General features: G+C 44.4%; 1 protein-coding gene across 5 annotated transcripts in view; it reads right to left on the bottom strand.

The window, feature by feature from the left end:
• MID1 (midline 1) overlaps window positions 1-13,807 on the bottom strand; it is a 591,209-nt gene that overhangs the window by 306,900 nt on the left and 270,502 nt on the right. The window contains exon 2 of one of the 5 annotated variants that reach the window (XM_073902112.1): window positions 6,960-7,069. The exons of the other annotated variants lie outside the window; for them this stretch is intronic. The gene's annotated coding sequence lies outside the window, so the exon portion shown is untranslated. The remainder of the gene's footprint in view (window positions 1-6,959; window positions 7,070-13,807) is intronic. 5 annotated transcript variants of the gene reach the window in all.

The following is a 13,807-nucleotide window of genomic DNA, read 5'->3' as shown; positions in this document are numbered from 1 at the left end:
AAAGTACAGGAGTTTACAATTCCATGATAATAGGTAGATTAACAGTGTCAGTAATCTCCTCTTGAGGGAATGCTCTAATCTTAGTTTTAGCTGTCTGGGGGTTAAAAACAAAAATACAACTTTTCTAGAAGTGGGTTAATAATACATAATTTGGAAGGGTGGGGGATTCTTCATTTTTATGGGAATGAATTCCCATTCTTCTGCCCCACCCTTGGCCAGGCTCCCATCATTTCTCCCTCTCCAGACTGCTGTACACCAAGATTATTAGGTTTTCTCCTGTTCAGCATTCTTAGTAAGTTCCCACTGCCCTGGGGATAACATTTAACCTTGCTTCAAAACCTACAAGGTGCCCATGACCTAGACCCTGCCACCTCATACCCTTACCTGTTCGCTCTACTTCAGCCACAGTGATCCCTAAGTTCTTTTCCCAGCTCAGAGGCTTCACACATTCTGTTTCCTCTAACTGGAAATCTCCTCCCCCTGCCACTAAATCCTTACATTTCATATCATGACCTAAATATCATGCCCTAGGAAAGGCAACCCACAACTTCCCATTTCCTTTCAGCCCCTTCCTTATCCATTCTCCATCCTGCCATGCCTTGCTCTGTCTGCCTGACCCCTGGGTGTCTGTATGACTTAAGCACCCTTGCTAGCTGACTCTGGGTTGGATTCAGCCAATGGGAAGCATCCGCAAGAGTTCTGAGGGCTGGAAGAAATGGATATCCAGGCACTTGCACCCCCTTTCCTATCTGGGTTCCACTCTGGGAGAAAGTTCCTCCCACGGGCACCAGAGCTCCAGCTCTCTTTAAGCCCTGGTGCCCCATTCCGTCCCCTTGCCCCTCCAGTTGATGCTAGTTTTGGGTTAGGCTGGCATCTCTCCTGTCTTCCCTTAACCCTGCCCCCACCTCTGGAAGTAGCCTCTTCGTTAACAAATTTTCATTTGAACCTCTAAAGTGAATTTTGTTTCTGGCCAGCACTTTGGCAATCACACTCTTCAATCTAAATCAGTATAGATTCTTCGTATTATTCTTCATGTAGATTCTTCCACAGCCTCCAATCATGTTTACTCTGAGCTCTTACCGCGTTTTAGAAATGTGTGTATGCATGTTTGTATTTTGGTTCTTTGTGTAGTATCTGTTGCCTGACCCGGCACAGTTCTGTTCTCCAGGGATCATGGCTGTTTGGTTAGTGACAGTTGAATGGACGGATTAAAGGGCAGACAATGCCACTGTTGAGAATAGACACCTGCATTTTTCATGAAATAAATCATTTAGAAACTATATCAATATAAGGAATTTATGGATAAATAAAATGACACATGTGAAGGAGACTGCTCGAAGCTTTCTGTGCATGGACGCATACATTCAAACCGACATCTATTCAGACCTTGCCAGTACCACATTCTTCATCACACACTGGGAGCAGAGGCATGAAAAGGAAACAGTGTCTTTTCTCAAAGGCTCACAGAGCAGTGGGGAAGATAGAAATGTAAAGATAATGGGGCATACGAGCCAGGGGCACAAGGGGGTCAAGAAAGAGATGGCTATCAAAGTGGGAAGACTGACAAGGGAGGCATCTGGAAATTTAAAAAAATACAACAAAAGCATGCTTCCGTTTTGTTCCAAAAAACAATGGCGACCACAACCACACATTCTTCGTTGTTTCTCAAATTCAGAGAGGAAAGGAGGAAGGCCACATTCATGCCAAATGTGTTGCTTTGGGATCAAGTCTCAGTCCAGAGAAGGGTCCAGTTGGTATTGGCAGGTAAAGAGGCAATAACATGAAAATTGCCCGGGTTTTCCTCCAAGACTCCAGACATGTGAGTCCTGATCGTCATGGAAGCCCAAGGAATGGGATCATGGAAGCTTCCAGCTCGAGTGTTCCCGGGAAAGCTGCCTTTGCCGAGTTCGGGAAGGTTTAAGTCATTTACGCGCTGTCAAGTTTGATACGCATCTGTGTGCCACCGGGTGGTATGAATGAGCCCCTGTGATTACAATATGACATTTATAATCCTCAAGGTAACAGTTATGTTCACCAACATTCTTTCTGTCTGGAAATATTAAGAAATACTCTAACATCTTTTTTCATTGAAATAATATTTTTTTAACCTTCCTGTGTAGAGGAAAACAGCTATTTCAACAAATGCTTTTATCATCTTCATAATTTTGTCAGTGAATTGCCCCAGTCCACGGAGGTCACAATGAGTCACAAATCATTCTGATTGGAACCAAGTCAGCACCGAGGGCCTGTCCTCAGTCAGACACAAGAGCAAGGGGTGGAAAACTTTTGCTATAAAGGCCAGCTAGTAAATATTTTCGGCTTTGTGAGCCACACGGTCTCGCTTGCAACAAGTCCACATTGCCATCATAATGTGAAAGCAGCCATAGACAATACGTAAATGAACAGGCATAGTCATGTTTCCGGCAAACTTTGATTACAAAAATAGATGGCCCGCCAGATCTGGCTTGTGGGCTATAGTATGCCAGCCCTGCCCCAGACTATGAAGAAGGAAAGGAAGAAAATGAACTGGGAACAAGGGAGACAGCTCGAAAACAAGTGAGAAAAGGGGCGCCTGGGTGGCTCAGATGGTTGAGCGGCTGCCTCCGGCTCAGGTCCTGGTCCCAGGGTCCTCGGATCGAGCCCCACCTCGGGCTCCTTGCTCCTCGGGAAGCCCGCTTCTCCCTCTCCCTCTGCCTCTCTCCCTGCTCATGCTCTCTCTCTGTCTGTATCTCTGTGTCTCAGATGAATAAATAAAATCTTAAAAAAAAAATAAAACAAGTGTGAAAAAAAATCAAATCATTGATGGCAACCCTGCACGGGTACCAAAAGGAGAACATTCTAGTTGTACGATGTACTAAGGTAGCGACGATAAATCAATAAACTGTGAGTAACTGACTACATATTCTTCCTTGTGACAAAATAAAAGTCACGGGTAGAATTTCCTAGCAGCTACGACTACTATGTTAAGGAAAATCCTATTTTGGGGGCATCTGGGTGGCTCAGTCGATTAAGCGTCCGGCTCTCCATCTTGGCTCAGGTCATGATCCCAGGGTCGTGAGATCGAGCCCCCCACCCCAGCATGGAGCCTGCTTGATACTCTCTCCCTCCCCCTCCCTCTACCCCCCCCCCCCCCGGTACCCTGCTTGCACACGTGCACTCTCTCTCAAAAAAATTATATTGTGAAAAATACAAATAAATATACAGCTCAGAAATAGGAGGTGTGACATAGATGAGCTTTGAAAACATTATGGTAGGTGAAAGAAGCCGGACACAAAAGGCTACATATTTTATGATTCCACTTGTATAAAATGTCCGGAAGAGGCAAATCCATAGAGACAGAAAAGCAGATTAGTGGTTGTGGGGCGGGGGTGGTGCTGGGGAGGAAATGGGGAAGGACTGCTAATGGGCACAGGGTTTCTTTTGGGGGTCATGAAAATGATCTGAATTAGACAGCGGTGATGGAGGCACAACTCTGTAAATGTACCCAAACCCGCTGAACTGTACACTTTCAAAGGGTGAGTTTTATGGCACATGAATTAGATCTCAATTAAGAAGAGGGAGTAGGACATTCTCATACAACGTTTCCATCTTTCTGGAAGGTAACTTGAGGCAATACATATTCATGTACTCAAAGTCCTACAAGTGTGGGAAGCAAAGGAGAAACAGGCGCTAGGAAGATGTGGAAACTGAAGAGCAGCAGGAAGGAAGGAAGCAAGGAAGTAGATAAATCAATGATTTCAGCAACGGGGATGCTTCCATACACATCGATTCGAACACAAAAGGGGCTCGATCCCGTTCTGAGAGCAATTCAAAAGGTAATACTTTACCTTCCCATACCCTTGGAAGATGCCCACAGAGAGCTGATCTGCTTATATGAGTTACCAGATTTGTCCGGACATAAAATGATTATCGCTGGGCGCTGGGCGAGGAGCGGTTCTGCAGGTGGGGCATTCTAAATCCCATTTTACAGATGAGCAACTGATTGTCAAAGGCTCTTGCCCCCCACCCCGGGTCTCACGGATCTCAGGCTGACGGTGCCCACGCCTCACTCACACCGCGCGCACTGGCTCATCGCCCCTCAGCCGTGCCCCCTCTCCCTGAAAGGGGGTGCATGAGACGCCGCGCAAACATGCTCCCGCTGCGGCCACCTGGTTTCAGCAGCAGCCTCCCAACCGCTCTCCCTGTGCCTCCTGCTCCCAGCTGCCAGAGGGACCTATTTAAAACTTCCATCGCTCATACACCCATGCCCCGCTCCCCCTGAAAAAGTCAAGCCCCTCACCCGGATTTAGAGGGGCCCAGAGGCCCTGGTCCACCGGCTAGCACACGCACTGCCGCTTGCCCCTGGCCCTTCTTTCACGGACCGGGGGGCCCGCCTTCGCATGCAGCCTCGCTGCTCCCGCCACCTGGAGTGCCCTTCACATGGCTGACTCTGCACTCAGGTCACCTCCCACGGAGACTGGCCTTGTCTCCGGTCCTGGAATAGCAACGGTTCACTGTGCGTTAACTCTCTGCAAAGCCCTTCCCATCTGATATTTTTTTCCCCTCCTCCCTCTCTCTTCTCTCCTTCGCCCTTCCTTCCACCTTTCTGCTTTCTTCCCTCTCTTCCGTCTTCTCTCCCTTCCCCCCACCCTCTAGAACATAAGCCCTAGGAGAACATGAACTCCTGTGCTGTTCACTGAAGGGTCACCTGCCCCCAGCCCGTTTTAGGCATTCAAATATTTCCTGAAAGAATTAATGAATGCAGACGAAACTTGGCGGAGGTCCCATGTGTAGCTAAATGATTAAAGATCTTAACCCCGCAGCACCCGGTCCTGGCTCTGCAGAGGGTTAACCAATAAATGGGACTTCTAATGACCACAGACTTCAGAAGGTCCTAACCAACACTGACCATTTACTCCTGCCCCCACCCCCAAGGTTCCATGTCTGAGACAAGTTTCTGCCTGGAGAGAGTTTTTATTACCTACTCATAAAGCCCTGAATCATGTGGTTTACAGGGCAAGTGCTAATGCAGTCATAATTATATTGGTGCGAACACATTGTCATAGAAATGTAGCAAACATAGACACAGGCATTTAAGAGAAACCCAGCTAGCTGCTCTCAACACAAGATCAACCATCACAGAGAAACCAGTTGGCAGGCGCACAGCTAAGGAACTTTAACCGAGTGACTGAAGGTGACACACCCTGCAACTCACAGCGTCAAATGACAGTTTGCACCAGCACCTCAGGGTAACCACCTCACTCCCCAGAGAGCAACGCATTGGGGGGCAAATCTATAATTAAGACGCAGATACCACCTTCCCCAAGACGGTGACTGCTGTTCATTTCTGTTTAATTAACCCAAGCACAAAAGAAGCGTAAACTGCAGTCTGTGGGTGATTTCCTTTCTTTCCTCTTTTGGAAGCAGATCAAGGAACAAGAAGGGACATGACTTCATTATAAATTCAGCACTTACCTAGGCTTTTTCTCCTTTTTAATCTTTGAAATAACAGTTGATCCATTAAGAGACTCGAAGGTGAAAAATGTCAAGCCTTTGACCTTTCCTTAGTTCACACACACGTCCTGAGCCAATGAAAACATACTCACCCACCTACTCCATCTCCCCACAATTAGTGCTTCCCATGGACTCGGTGATGAGTCTAGAGCCAAGTTCCTCAGCCTAGGCACTACTGACATTTTGGAGCGGATAATTCTCTGTGGTAGGGGCTGTCGGGCCGTGCCGGGCACTGCAGGATGCTGAGCAGCCCCCCTGGCCTCCACCCACCAGACGTCAGGAGCACCCACCCCTCAGCCGTAACCACCAAAGATGCCTCCAGATACTACCAAATGTTCCCTGGGGGGCAAAACCACTCCAGGTTGAAAACCACCGTTCAAGACAGTATACATTAAAAAAAAAAAAAAAAAAAAAGAAGAAAAACGATCAGCGAATACTCTCTAATTATTTTCCCCTTTCAACATAGACCAACACATTCTATTTCCTGTACACTATACACTTACGAATCCAGAACACACACGGATTGCCCCAGTATCATTTGTTGCTGCATTTGAGTAAGACGAGCAGCACCACAGAGTAACCAACACGCCACGCAGAGAGCAAGGCCTTTTGCTCTGCGTCTTCCCGAAACCCTGTAAGACCAGTGCTGCTCTTGCAGGACGACTCCCTGAAACCCGCTGCAGAATTTTATGCCTTCAAGGACTGTATGCCAAGATTACACTTAAATGCGTCTGAAACTCAGCAATATTTGTAGTTGGTGGAAGGATCTTAAAACTGCTTTCAAACCAGCCATTTAAAGATCATAATATTTGGATGAAGAGCTCTTTAAGGAGAAAGAAGAGAGCTGATTTTAGTTTGAAACCAATGAAAAAACAAGTCGTTTATCTCTGTCTTTTGCTAAAATAACTAACCTCTCTTAATGACGATGTATTTAGATTAACAACAGAAAGAGCAGGACTAGTCCTGGTATCGGCCTTACAAGATTTTACAATTCTGAAAAGGCCATTAATCAGTAAACAATCTGTAAAGACAACCTAAAGAAAATTTGTTCCAACCGCCTCATTCCCTTGTCTTGGTTATAATCCAAGGGTAAATCCTCCAAGTCTAAATCGCACTACCCATAAAACCCCTTATCTGCCTTGCCTCGGTAAAGGCCATCAACCAAATCCCCACATACTGTTTTTCCCATGGGGGAATGAGGCTGCGGGTTCGTTCACCAAGAAGCAGTAAGTGGGAAGGAAGGCTAAGCAAGAAATCAAACATACATCTTCATCAGCCTTCTCATGTAAAGCCGACACGGATTTAGAAAAAGCTTTTCTTCAGGATTTTCATAAACTTTCTTATTTGCCCAGGAATAATGTCTTCTAATTGAAAAAGTGCATTTGCAAGGCTGTTGACAATCACACATGGATTATTTCACATTGCACAGGAAGCTGCCCGATGTAACACTTCTACCCCATACTCACAGTATTGTGTGATTTCGTTTGCTTTCATGATTTTCTTGTACGATATTTTATGGGTTTTGACTTAGCACCAGATGCACATTTGGCACGAATGGTATAATTTCTTTAAAAGGCTGTTTACAGAGAGATGAAAAGTTGATTAGTATTATTTTTAATCTTTTTTTTTTTTTTTTCCCTGATGGGTTAGTGACTTGCTTTGTGCAAGCCCACATTTTTGTTTGGCTGAAGAGAAAAATATTTGACATAGCCCGTGTCAATCTAACTTGTGGTTTTGCTTTAAGCCCTCTATGAGTAGCTTGCATCTTGTGATCTATTTAATACCTTGCCTTTCTTATTAACAAAACCCAAACTAGGCCATGTTCAGGGTGATCAGCTGGAAAGAATGTGGCTCATCAGAGAGGGTGGGCGTGTACCCAGCATTCTTTTCTAAGAACAGTGGCTCACCACAAACGTGGAGGGTGAGGTGTTTGGGAAGTCTGGGCCCTTTGTCTAACTTTTGATTAGGGGCCTTCTGAGCTCTAATTAATGGCCATTTAAACACCCTTCCTTTCTATAGGTGTCCCACCAACTAATTTAACAGCTGCTTGGGGGGCAGACTGGCATTTTGGACTCAGTTTCGTAGGAGTCTACATGCTTCCAAATTACTTTCCCATAATTTCTAAAATAACTGATCGTGAATAATGAGCATCTTGTAGTTGTAAGCCAAGGAAATGGATGATTTGAATACTACTTGAATAAAGAGTGCTGTTGTTTTCCCTTTCATCCCCCTGTCCAGGGAAGACACATCTATCAATACACCCTCTTTGCAAAACGCTGGTTGCTTATTTTAAGGGGATCTAACATAAATGAATCCACTCTAACACAGTGAATGTTTTGTGGGCCAGGCATTCCCTGTACTGCGTCCTCTATTTTCAGATGTAAAATACTATTTAAAAGGTAACTGCTGAAGAAGCAGGAGGACAACTGGAGCCATGTTGAGAATGGAGCCCTAAGAAATCAGGCCTGCTCAGCAGAACATTCCCCTTCGGCTTGCTTAACCTCTCACGGTGCAATTCTGGGGAGTTTCACAATCCATTTGTGGTCTTCAGCACCAACATCGGTTCCCTTTAGGAAGAACCAAATGGACCATCAGCACCAGAATGGAAACCCTGCAATGAGTGCTACTAACTGCATTATTTTATTCAGTCCTCTGCTCATCTTACGAGGTAGGTGCCATTTCTCCCATTTTCCTCAGAGGCTAAGTAATTTTCCACAGTCATGAGGCAAGCAAGGGGCTGAGGCGAGCCTGGAAGCCGGCTCTGTCCAAGCACCGTCGCCTGCAAGAGTTAAGTCGGCGCCCTGAGGTGGAGAGCTGCTGGCTCCCCTTGTGAGAACATGGTGAATGGAACCCCTGATACCCCGCTGCCCGATCGGACGAGGCTTGATAGGACACTCAAGCATTAAGTACCAGTTGACATTAGTACTCATTACTAAGTATTGTTCCCATATGTTACTCCCTCTCTGAGACCAACAACTATGCAGAGATCCACGGTTGACGCGTTGCTACTCCTTAAAAATCTCACCAGTGCAGTTTGCTCCCTCCTGTTTTCTTCTTCAGGCTTTGCCAATCAGCTATTCCTTTATTCTGCCAGCTCTTTAAATGGATGGAGAGCAGGCATGGAGTTGGGGGGCTGGCCTTGGAAGGCCCCTTCGAGGACAGTGTCAGAGCTGCCAACTGGAACAGAGCTACTGAGCCATCGTTACGGATGCCTAGACTACACGGAGCGTGGCGGAGTGTTACATCTGCAACGGACTTTGCCGATGGGGCCTTGTAAGCTATGGCCGTGACCTGCAGAATTCCTTACATTCTCCTTTTAGGGCAATTACTCTCTGCAGCTCCCCTCTCCGTAACATGTCCCGCGGGATCCCCCTCTCTGCTCCGTTCCTCACTAGGTTCGCATCCTTGCTTTGTCACCTTGCATTAAAACATGTCCTGACCGGTCTGTCTTGTCCACAGGACTTGGAGCCCCTCAAAAGCAGATACGCTGCTCATTATTTTGGATTGCCTAAGGGTTTAGAAACCATGCCTGGCACGCCTTGATGCTCCCCTCCCCTATTTTGGTTTATAGCCTCTGAAAGTTCTCATCCGAATTTTTTACATTTCATTGATTCAAGTTTCTACCCAGCTTTACAGCGGTAATTTACCACTCTGATTCCTCACTCCACATTGGCTTCTACTATTGATTTATTGTCCCTTAGATTTCTAGTGCAAGCCAGGAAAGTGAAGAAGAAACATTGCAGACTTGGGAGTCACTAGCTAGCTATGCGTGCTGAGCTTATCAGGGTCCTCATTTGTGTTTCTAAGGAGAGAGCTGAGTGCGTGAGAAGGGAGAAAAGGGCAGAAAAGGAAGGAAAAGAAGAAAAGAAAGAAAGGCAAGAAAGTTCAGTCTTGTATGGTAGTTGTAGAAATTTTAGAGACTGTGTTTTGTAAGCACCTGGCATTTAATGGTCATTTATTCGATGGCAGCCATGCATTTTTGTGTTTCTGAGTCTGACTGCAAATACTCCAGGGCCAAATGGAAGATACGCAGCATATTGGAATAAGGGAAGATGTATCTTTGATTTTTTTTTTTTTGGACACCACGATGGTATTTGTGGGTGGATTTTCTTATTGTTTTTGTTCAATCTCATTGGAGTTTTTATTTATAAAGTGAATTCATATTACATTTAGTTCTTTGTGGTGTTAGGGTCAACCTTCAAAATGTGTAATACTAGCAAGCAGCACTGAGTTGAGGTCATCAGATCAACCCTTTCATCCGCCAGGCTATTATTACTAATATTACTGTGATGTGGCCACTTTACCTTGGTTTTTGCTCTTTAATACAAATTTTATTCATCCTTCTTCTTCCCCGCTCCCTCAAGCAAATACTAGTGAGGATTAATGGGTAAGGAGACCTAACATCTTCTAAACACATAATGGGCCCTCAAAAAATTGTTTTAAAGGTAATTGTATTGAGTTTGGGCAAAATGATCAATTACTGACCAGCACACAGAGTACAACAATGGATAACAAATGCCGTAGAGCTCGAAGAAACCTTGTTTCTAATTGTGCAGGTAGGCCATGGCATGAAGGTAGCAGAAAAAAATTTTAGGACAATATAGGGCCAGAGCTGGATTATTGTATAAAAATATCATGATTGGAAACCACCATTGCCAAAAAGCATTCGCTACTGAGTTAATTGATACGTTGTTCCAGTGAGATGTTACAAAAATCACGACAATTTGCATACTTCCAGAACTTCCAGGAAGTTTAGGGTGGGGTTGAGATACTAAACACTGATTAGAGTCTCATTTAGAGCTGGGAGGGGGGTAAAAAGATAGTAACATGCCGTGAACACTTATACCCATCACATGGAGACCAGCAGGCACTTTTGCTACATCCTCACAACTGTTAGGCAAAGCCAGTATTTTTATCCCGATATTTCCCAAAGGAGAAATTGAGACCTGAGGAAGTCAAGAAACTCTACTCAAGTCCAGACTTATTGGAAGTGGCTGATCTGGGATTTAAACTCCTTTGTGGCTCTAGAGGTCTTTTTGATTAACCAGGCACAAGAGGTACCTAATTATGCTGTCCTTCAAACCACTGTAAGTGCTGTGGTAGGCACATCTAAGATGGTCCCCAGTGCTCCCCACTTCCTAGTATTCATGAATTGGTATTTACCTCCCCTGAAGTAACTTGCTTCTAACAGAACACAGCAATGTTGAGGGGATGCCACTTCCATGATGGGTCAAAAAACGACAGTGATCTCCATCTTGTTAGCAGATTCTCTCTCTAGCTGGCTTTGATGAAGCAAGCTGGCATGTTAGAGAGGTCCACATGGCGAGGAACTGAGGGAGGCCTCTGACTAACGGCCAGGAAGGAAATAAAGTCCTCAAGCCAACAGCTCTCAGCGAACTGGGAGGTTCGCCACCAATCCTGCCACCAATCACAAGACTGAGCTTGGAAGCATATTCTTCCCTGGTTGAGCCTCCAGATGAGATACCAGCCTCAGTGGACACCTTGATCATAGCCTGTAAGGCCCTGAGCAGAGGACCCAGCTAAGCTGTGCCTGGATTCCTGACCCACGAAACATGTGAGATAATATTTTAAGCCTCTAAGTTCTGGGGTAATCTGTTAGGCAGCAATAGATCAGTAATGCAAGGGCCTCACAGAATGGCCTAATAACACCATTTGACTTGTCACATGTGGCCACCAGTTTGAGACCCATGGAAGACAATGACACTAGTTTTCAAAGCGACAGATACCTCAACTCCTCCACTACATCGTAGCCAGAAAATAGGCTAAAAACAATACAGTAAATGCATTGCCACCTGGGCCTAATACCTTTACTTAACTTCTGTGTCAAAAACAGAAAGGAGGGGCCCCTGGGTGGCTCAGTCAGTTAAGCATCTGCCTTCGGCTCAAGTCATGATCTCGGTGTCTTGGGATCAAGCCCCGCATTGGGCTCCCTGCTCAGTAGGGAGCCTGCTTCTCCCTCTCACTCTGCCCGCCCCCCCCCGCTTGTGCTCTTTCTCTCACACACTCTCTCAAATAAATAAAATATTTAAAAAGCAAACAAAAAACCCAGAAAGGATGTAACCAATTGGCCCAGAAACAGCCAACAAATACATAGATGTAATAAATTCATATACATGAACAAAGAATGAGTACATACTGAGTGATAGGAGTTTTAGAAATCACTTGATTTAGCCAGGCTGGAGTTAGAGAGAATTCCAACCTAAATTGAGATTTAAAACTAGAGAATGGCTGAGTTATCCCCTCAGGAATTATTTTGGTATCCTGGTTGGTTAGGCTAGCTCTGTGTGGCTTAGCTTCATCATCAGGGAATAGTCCTTTGGATTAGAAAGTTTCCATCTTTTACAGAGCTCTTATTTAAAACAGATAGTCAACAGTCAAATTCAAAAAATGTCTGGCCCAATTACATCTAGTAATATGAGAAATTATGTTATTTCCCCTGGCTTTAAAAATTAGTCAAAGCTGGGGCACCTGGGTGGCTCAGTCGTTAAGCGTCTGCCTTCGGCTCGGGTCATGGTCCCAGGGTCCTGGGATGGAGCCCCGCAAAAGGGCTCCCTGCTCAGCAGGGAAGCCTGCTTCCCCCTCTCCCACTCCCCCTACTTGTGTTCCCTCTCTCGCTGTGTCTCTCTCTGTCAAATAAATAAATAAATCTTTAAAAAAAATTAGTCAAAGCTCATTTGGAATTTAAAACATTCCTTCTATTTGTTCAGTATTGTTTTTCTCTTCGTTTACAGATTGGCCTTTATGTTCCATTATCAGTTCCTGTGTATGAATATCAGAAGTGACAATATATGCCTGATGATTTCCATACTAATAGGAAACCACACCTCCAAACTTCATTAGCAAAATGCAGAAATTTGTAACGTTCTGTACTGAGGTCAACACTTATTCATTATACTAAGCTAGGCACCATCAGCACTATTTCTCAGTACTTAGGACACGGCCTTTGGGGCTTAGTCCTGAGTTTGAATTCTAGCTGAATTCACTTCCTAACCAGGCAGCTTTAACATCCCTGACCCTCAGTTTTATAAACTGTAAAGGGGGATAAAGTCCTTGAGATAAAGGTTTCCATATAAATTAAGTGACGTAATATAAGTGAAATGTTTATATTGCACTTGGCACACAATAAGTAGCTGTTACTGTATTTGAAAGATTTTTGTCTTTGGTTTTCTGCAATTTGAATATGATATGGCTAGGTGTACACTCTTTGGTATTTATCCTGCTTGGGGTTTTACGAACTTCCTGGATTTATGGTTTGGTTTCTGTCATTAATTTTGGAAAATCCTCGGCCATTATTACTTCAATTATTTTTTTCCTGCTCCTTTCTCTCTTTCTTCTTCTTCTGGTATTCCCACAATTCTGGTAATTATCTGACAGTCCTTGGATGTTCTGTTGCTTTTTTGTTTTCATTCTTTTTTTTTTCCCCTTTGCATTTCAGTTTGAGAAGTTGCACTGGCATATCTTTTAGCTCACTGATTCTTTCTTTGGCCATGAATAGTCTCCTAATGAGCCCATCAAAGGCATTCTTCATTTCTGTTACTGTATTTTTGATTTCCAGCATTTCCTCTTGATTTTTTTTCTTAGAGTTTCCATTTCTTTGCTTATGTTACCCATCTGGTCTCACATGCTGTCCATTTTTTCCCTTAGGGCTATTAGCATATTAATTATAGTTATCTTAAATTCCTAGTCTGATAGTTCCAAATTCTCTACCATATCTGAGTGTGGTTATGATGCAGGGAATTCTTTTCTTTTCTTTTCTTTTTTAAAAAGATTTTATTTATTTGACAAAGAGAGAGACACAGTGAGAGAGGGAACACAAGCAGCGGGAGCAGGAGAGGGAGAAGCAGGCTCCTGGCTGAGCAGGAAGCCCGATGTGGGGCTTGATTCCAGGGCCCTGGGATCATGACCTGAGCCGAAGGCAGATGCTTAACAACTGAGCCGCCCAGGCGCCCCGGGAATTCTTTTCCTATTTAGAACTGAAAGAAAAATATTTTATTAGAATACTCATTTTTAAGAAATCAATTCTGGGAACTTCTTAAGAAAGACAGTGACAAAAAAAAAAAAAGAAAGACAGTGACAAATGATATATTAGTTTTCTATTGCTGCATAACAATTAAAACAAATTTGGTGAATTAAAAAAAACACTTTATTAGCTCACAGTTCTGTAGGTTTGAAATCTGGGCAGGCTCTATTGGGTTCTATGCTTGGGGTCTTACAAGGCTGAAATTAAAGTATTTTCTAGCCAGTGCTCTTTTCTGTAGGCTCTGGGAAAGAATTTACTTCCAAGATCCCTCAG

This window comes from Callorhinus ursinus, unplaced genomic scaffold, assembly GCF_003265705.2.
Source record: "Callorhinus ursinus isolate GAN/ISIS: 27379988/994484 unplaced genomic scaffold, GSC_fseal_2.0 scaffold16, whole genome shotgun sequence".
NCBI lineage: Eukaryota > Metazoa > Chordata > Mammalia > Carnivora > Otariidae > Callorhinus > Callorhinus ursinus.
This window is presented reverse-complemented; position numbering and strand designations above follow the sequence as displayed.